Source organism: Meles meles, chromosome 16, assembly GCF_922984935.1.
Source record: "Meles meles chromosome 16, mMelMel3.1 paternal haplotype, whole genome shotgun sequence".
Classification (NCBI taxonomy): domain Eukaryota; kingdom Metazoa; phylum Chordata; class Mammalia; order Carnivora; family Mustelidae; genus Meles; species Meles meles.
In genome coordinates, this window is record NC_060081.1 from 47254847 (window position 1) to 47262301 (window position 7455).

The 7455-nt window shown below is 41.2% G+C and overlaps 1 protein-coding gene across 5 annotated transcripts in view; it reads right to left on the reverse strand.

Annotated features, from left to right (window-relative positions):
- LOC123926677 (SLX4 interacting protein) overlaps nt 1–6449 on the reverse strand; it is a 206934-nt gene extending 200485 nt beyond the window's left edge. For 2 of the 5 annotated variants that reach the window (XR_006815297.1, XM_045980645.1), the window contains exon 1: nt 6227–6445. The gene's annotated coding sequence lies outside the window, so the exon portion shown is untranslated. Of the gene's footprint in view, nt 1–6226 lie in introns of all 5 variants that reach the window. The other 3 variants (XM_045980644.1, XM_045980643.1, XM_045980646.1) reach the window with 3 other exon arrangements.
- Between the last annotated feature and the right edge of the window lie 1006 nt (nt 6450–7455).

Here is a 7455-nt window from a genome sequence, read left to right on the forward strand (position 1 = left end):
GTAGGCAGAAAGGCAGGCAGAGAGAGAGAGAGAGGAGGAAGCAGGCTCCCAGCCAAGCAGAGAGCCCGATGCGGCCTGATGGGTAGGTTTCTTAGTGTGCATCCATTATTGTTTTCAGTCTCCAGAAAGTAATATACAAACAGTAGGGTTTAAAGATTCAACATAGCTTACAATGACTAGGCATGTACATATCAAGAGCTCCAGCCCACTAAAAAATCAATGCATGCATTTTGCATTTTTCTTTTCAAAGATTTTATTTATGTATTTGACAGAGATCACAAGTAGGCAGAGAGACAGGTGGGGTTGGGGCTTAGGGGAGCAGGCTCCCTGCTGAGCAGACAGCCCGATATGGGACTGGATCCCAGGACCCTGAGATCATGACCTGAGCCAAAGGCAGAGGCTTATTAACCCACTGAGCCACCCAGGCGCCCACATTTTGCATTTTTAAAAAGCTATAACATGATTCACTCAAAAAACATTAATCCATAAACTAACAAACGCAAAGGTAAAAAAAAAAAAAAAAATCCCATGACATACCATTTTACCACTGCCACCTCCCGGTTTCAGTGTACACAGAAGGCATGGATACCAAATAATTGGCCTTTTTTCCCCCCCAATTCAAATAAGCTGGAAAACAAAGCAAAGTGAAAAGGAGTACTATGAAAATAAGAACCACCTCAAAGTGCTTCAACTGGTGAATGATAAACAAATTACAGGACCTCTAGCAAGAAAATACTACCTAGTAATTAAAAAAAAAAAAATGACTACTGGGGTGCCTGCATGGCTCAGGGGGTTAAGCCTCTGCCTTGGGCTCAGGTCATGATCTCAGGGTCCTGGGATCGAGCCCCGCATCAGGCTCTCTGCTCAAAGGGGAGCCTGCTTCCCCCTCTCGGCCTGCCTCTCTGCCTACTTGTGATCCCTCTCTCTGTCAAGTAAATAAATAAAATCTTTTAAAAAAATGACTATTGATACTTGAAACAAAGACCATGCTCAATCATGAAAAGAAACCACTCTCAGGACTCCCACCAAAAAACAGCATGTATTATAAGATTCCTTTCACATAAGCTAGGAAATGCAAACTTACCTATAGTGACATATATCATGACAGAGAGCAAAGGAGTGGTTGCCTGGAAGAGAGCGGCCAGAGGGATTATAAAACAGCAGAAGGAAATTGGGGGAATACGGGTATGTTCATTCTGGGGAATATACCTTGACTGTGGTGATGGTTTTACCAGTATATCCATGTCAAGCACATCAAACTACACACCTTAAATATGTGCACTTTACTGTAGGAAAACTCCAGACATACCATGGTGATACTCCTGGTCAACGCCACACCACCACAATAAAGGGATTATCTATCACAATGAAGTGAATCACATGAATGTTTTGGTTCTCAAGTGCCTATAAAAGTGATGTTCAAGACCAGGGACCTGGAGCACCTTGGAGGTGGTGAATAATAGCTACGCAAGTCTGCAATAAGAAAATGGCCTCCGATAAAAACTATATTGCAAAAAATAGGAAAGAAACAAGAGCGGAGGGGCACCTGGGTGGCTCAGTGGGTTAAAGCCTCTGCCTTCGGCTCGGGTCATGATCCCAGGGTCCTGGGATCGAGCCCCACATCAGGCTCTCTGCTCCGCAGGGAGCCTGCTTCCTCCTCTCTCTCTGCCTGCCTCTCTGCCTAGTTGTGATTTCTCTCTGTCAAATAAATAAAATATTTTAAAAAAAAAGAAACAAGAGAGGAAAAAGTAAAAAGGTAGAAGAGGCAGAGCCTGAAGAATTTGTGGTGGGCAAAGTACTGGACCGATGTGCGGTGAGTAGGAAACATTTTATAACCGTGGATAAACCTGTGTTTCTGGCATGCTACCATTTTCGGTAACAAGAAATAAATCACTTAAGGGGTGCCTCGGTGGCTCAGTTAAGTGTCTTCTTAGGCTCTGGTCATGATCCCAGGGTCCTGGGACTGAGCCTTGCAGGAGACTCCCTGATCAGCGGGGATCTGCTTCTCCCTCTCCCTCTCCCTCTGTGCTAATTTAAAAAATCTTTAAAAGTAAAAAAAATTTTAAAGAAATAAATCACTTAAAATTAAATCGAAATTTTTACTGAAGCCCTAATCTTTCAAGTTTTGTAATTAATTGGACAATTTAAATATTATGTAGACAATTTAAATTGGACAATTTACAAGAAGCCATATCAGAATCCATATCCATATCTATAGTCATATAAATGCAAGTTTATTTGCAAGATCCCTGGAAGGAAAATTTTACCACCACCATTGACCTCCCCACCCAAATGATAAAAACTAGACAAGTCCTGGTGTGTTTTAATTAGGTAAGCAAAACTTAAATGGACATTTAAAGGTTCTTTTTAGTGAACCATTTCTTGTCACGAAGTTGAAATCCCTGTGACCAGTCAGTAAGCAATACCCGACAGCAGGTGATGACCATAAGTATTCATTCAAAATGAGGTTTAACAACTATCAGTCCTGAAATTTACTGATGCTTCTAACGGCAGACTAACAACTGCAAACATACATCTGCAAAAGCAAGAGTCCAACACCCCAAACTCATGGACTATCAGAGAGACCTGTACTGCCTAAAAGCTCATGTTTCATGGAATGTCTAAGGCTGTAATCTAATCATAATCAGATGGGAAGAGATGCTGGCAATTTAGCACCTGCTAGAATAAATGAGTGGACAGACTTCTATAATCTGAATTCTTGACCTGTATGTTTTTTCTTTATCCCAACTTACTCCTTTTTTTTTTTTTTTTAAAGATTTTATTTATTTACTTGAAAGAGAGAACACAGCCCACAAAGAGGCAGAGGAAGAGAGAGAAACAGACTCCTCTGCTGGGCAGGGAGCCTGATATAGCCTGATCTGAGGACTACAGGGTCATGACCTGAGCCGAAGGCAGATGCTTTAACCAATTGAGGCACCCAGGCGTCCCTACCCCAACTTATTCCTGACATGTAGTCTCAGTCTTCTCAGTATTTGAGTTACTGGTTCAGTAGAAACCAGGAAAAACAGTAACTTTGTAGGCAGAACGTTATCCAACTGTATATTGTTTACTTTATTGTAAATACCGGTAATCAGTGGTCAATAAGGTTTTATATTCCTTAAAAAAAAAAAGTGATGTTAAATTATACTATTATCTATTAAATGTGGCCCAGCATAATGTCAGAAAAAAACAAAGTGTATACCTTAATTTAAAAGTACTTATTACTAAAAAGTGTTAATTATCACCTGAGCTTTCAGCAAGCTGAAATCACTGATCACTGAGCACTATAACAAATATAATGAAAAAGTATGAAATATTCCAAGAATCACTCAAAATGTGACACAGAGACATGAAACAAGCAAATGCTGTTAGAAAAATGGCACCGAAAGACTTGTTCAGTGTAGGGTTGCCCTGAACTTTCAATATGTAAAAAAAGACAGTTATCTGCAAAGCACAATAAAGCAAGATATGCCAATAATCCTCAATAAGTCTGTTTAAAAAGAAAAAATACCACTTAAAAAAAATATATGTGGGGCACCTGGGTGGCTCAGTTGTTAAGCATCTGCCTTTCGCTGGGGTCATGATCCCAAGGTCGTAGGATGGAGCCCCACATCAGACTACATGCCTGCTCTGCGGGAAGCCTGCTTCTCCCTCTCCACTCCCCCTGCTTGTGTTCCCTCTCTCGCTGTGTCTCTCTCTGTCAAATAAATAAAATAAAAAATCTTTAAAAAAAAAAAATAAAAATAAATTTGTCTTCCTAGTACATTTAGACCAACCCCATCTCTTCCCAACGGGTACAGTGTCCTAAAGTCATGGAACTGTAATACCTTTTCCCTTAGTGATTTTCATAAATGAACAAAACTTTAAGAACCCAAAGATTTAATTATAATAACAAAAAACAACAATTAATACATATTGTTGTTTTTTTAAGCAATCTTCTATTATTAACTTATCTAACCCTCATATCAACCCTATTTTCAGAGATTGAAGCAGTTAAGTAATCTGTTCAAGGTCACACAGCTAGTATGTGGAGGAGTTAGGATTTGAACCCAGGGCTTACGGCTCTGAAGTTCATTCCTTTACCCACTATACTCTACTGGCATACACAACACAAGATTCAATACATAACGATCAAAAGCAGTACATATTATTTTACACAACACTTAAGCATTTGCTGCATTTTGAAAAACTCACATAAGAATAAATTAAAGGGGCGCCTGGGTGGCTCAGTGGGTTAAAGCCTCTGCCTTCGGCTCAGGTCATGATCCCGGGGTCCTGGGATCAAGCCCCGCATGGGGCTCTCTGCTTAGCAGGGAGCATGCTTCCCCCTATCTCTCTGCCTGCCTCTCTGCCTACTTGTGATCTCTGTCTGTCAAAATAAAATCTAAGAAAAAAAAAAAAAGAATAAATTAAAAAACTACACAACCTTCATTCTTTTCCAAATTAATAAGTGGAAAAGAGACAACACAGAAAAGCTGGACAACTTACTGAGCACATAGAACAAATAAATGGCAAGCTGATTGGTTCCTGGGAAGCTGGGAAGCTTTGGAAAAAAAAAAAAAAAAAAAAGATTTTATTTATTTATTTATTTATTTGATTTTTAAGTAATTTTAAGTAAATCCATTTGGGATTTTTAAAAAATCTAAACACAGCACGTGAAAAACATAAAAGTAATTTGCTGTTCTCTCAAACACCCTACTTGTTCCTAAATTCCAACCACAGGGTCTAAAACTGCAGAATCTTTTTTCAAATTATTACATTTCTCATTAGAGGAAGACGGAAGAGAGCAAGATGCCACAAAAAACTTCGGTAAAGCATGGCCCAAGGTTTTCCAAGTCAATACTGAACTGTTGAACATGTGCAGGCTTTTGAATTCAACCTGTAATAATTAAAAGTAAAAAATATGCACACAAGTTTAACCATGACAACAGTTACATAATAATATACCAGACTGATAAATTCTCAATGTTTTAGAACACTAAATTGTTATCTAGACATCAAGTTGATGGGTAAAAAAAAAAAAACACAACAAAGGGGCAGCCAGGTGGCTCAATCGGTTAAGTGTCAGACTCTTGGTTTCGGCTCAGGTCGCAATCTTAGGCTCCAGAGTTCAAGACCTCAAGGCAGTCTCCATGCAAAACAGTGGAGATTGACTTGGGGCTCCCGCTCTCCTTCTTCCCCTCCCTACCCCTATCTCTAGAAAAATAAATAAATAAACAAACAAACGTAAGGAAAAAACCAAAAGGCCAGGAAAACATGTCGTATGTCTACTGCATGGAAAGCATGGAATAAACCGACAATATACTGTGAACTGTTCAAGAAACACAGGTTGAAAAGAGGCATTCTATATCTTGAGTTCGTGTCCTGAATTAATGCTCCATGAATTTTAAGGTACACTCCCTAGGAAAATTCTGATTCACTGGATCTTAAGATGGGATCAGAGACTAAAGTCTCTAAGACGCTCCCAGGTGATGCTGTCAATAGGCCACACTCTGAGCAAGACTCTAAGAAACTTGAATATTGGTCATAAAATTAGCCACCTGGCCTACAACTATGGTGGCATCTAGGACCCAAGAAATAAGTGTCACTAGAATTTCTCCCTAGTGCAGGGAAAAAAAGGGGGGGGGGGAAAGGTGAGGAGATCGAAGAAGCAGGGGGATACTTTTCCAACAGAGCTAACCACCCCAGAATATCACCTGCCCCAGCCCTAGCTCCTGAAGTCAGATAGAACGCAAACTCCAAGAAAGAAAGGGGTTTTGTTTTGGTTTGGTTTGGTTTTACTGCAGAATCCTTATGGCTTAGCATACATTAGGTACTCAATAAACGCAATGAATGAGCGAACGGGCAGTATATACAAACACAACCCATACTTATGTCGTAACCTAAAAATGTCCGAGAAGAGACTGTTTTTCTATAAATAGTTGTGGGCAGCCACAGTTTGATACAAACACCTGGCCCATTCACTTCACTCCATTTCCTCCCCCCCAAAAAACCAAAAAATTCTCCAGACCAAAACTTCCCACTTTTATGCCTAGGTTTCCTGCACCCTTAGGTTAACAACTCCTTAGCACTTTGAAAACAATGAAAAAAGTTGAAAGCACAGGGAAAAGAATTCAGAAAAGGCTAAAAAATCAAAATAAAAAAACCGGGGAGTGGGGGCAGTAGGAGATGGGCAAATAGCTCAAGTGAAGGAACACTTAGGTTGTCAGGAGTTCCACGTTCTTACCTATGATGGTGGCAGAGTTTGGGCTCGGGATTTTATTAGTTTTGTTACTGTCCAGTGTCACTGGTGGCTGAGGAAACAGACTAAACAGGGAGCGGGGTCTCAAGCCCACCTTCAGATGCTTTGGGGATTCAAGCTTCGACCTTACTTCCCCTTTCCCAGAGTTTCCCCGCGCGTTGGGAAAAACGCTGCCGCCGCCGCCCAAACACAAGATGATCTGAGCGGCCTCATCCTCTGCTGAGGCCAAAACCAGGACTTAAGATGGCGGCGAAACACTGAGGGGATAGGATAACACGAGGAATCTACCCCAAAGAAAAATGGCCTCCGCCCATTTTTCAAGGAGGGCCCAAAACAAAAATGGCGCCCAAGGCTGGCTAGTCAGAGACTAGGAGCGTCGTGAATATGATTGGCAGGTAACGAATCACGGTTACCCATAGTGCTATACGGCGGAGATGATCGAGAAAAGAAAAATAAAACCTAACTTTTCTGTGGTTCAGAGCACCTTGATACCGGAAAATTACAAGCACAAGAATCAGGTTATGAAGGTCAGAAAACAAAGGTGGCTTTCATAATGCCGGATAAACTTTAAAATAGAGATACCCATAACTTCCTCCGTAATTCTTTTGAGTGCTACAGAAAAACAAAAGTTTTGTCCCGGAACTAAGAAGCAGGATGGGTAGACAGTGCCAAAATTATCTATTCTGTGAAACGAAAGTGTTGGAAGACTCCCGACTTTCCCCAAAACCCCCATATAGGAAAGCTATGGGCAAAAGCTCTGTGAAAGCGACCAGCTCTTATTTGCGCATGTCCACTTTTCCAACCCGATCCAGGGACGTGGTGATGAGTTAGTCCTTTTCTCCTGGTTTTGGAAGCAGACGTAAAAGAGGGCGGGGAAATGGCGCCAAAAAAAATTTAAAAAATGAATCAGGCGCCTTGTGATTGGTCACAATCTGGGAAGACAGTGTGTTGCGGGGAACCATTGACTACTTTGTCATTCAGTCAAAAATAGTTCCGAAGCGCTAGCCATGAGGCGAATACTGTACCCTAACACATTCACTTGATGTTATTTAAATTCTTTAGTTTCAACTCCTTTGCTGAGACTGACGCCGAATAAGCTCCGCCCCCGGCTCTTTCCGGTCTCTGGCAAACGCTTTCTGGGCCGAGAGCCTCACTAAAACCCGGAAAAGCGGATTCTCAGCGGCGCCTGAGCCAAGCACAGCGCTGCGCATGCT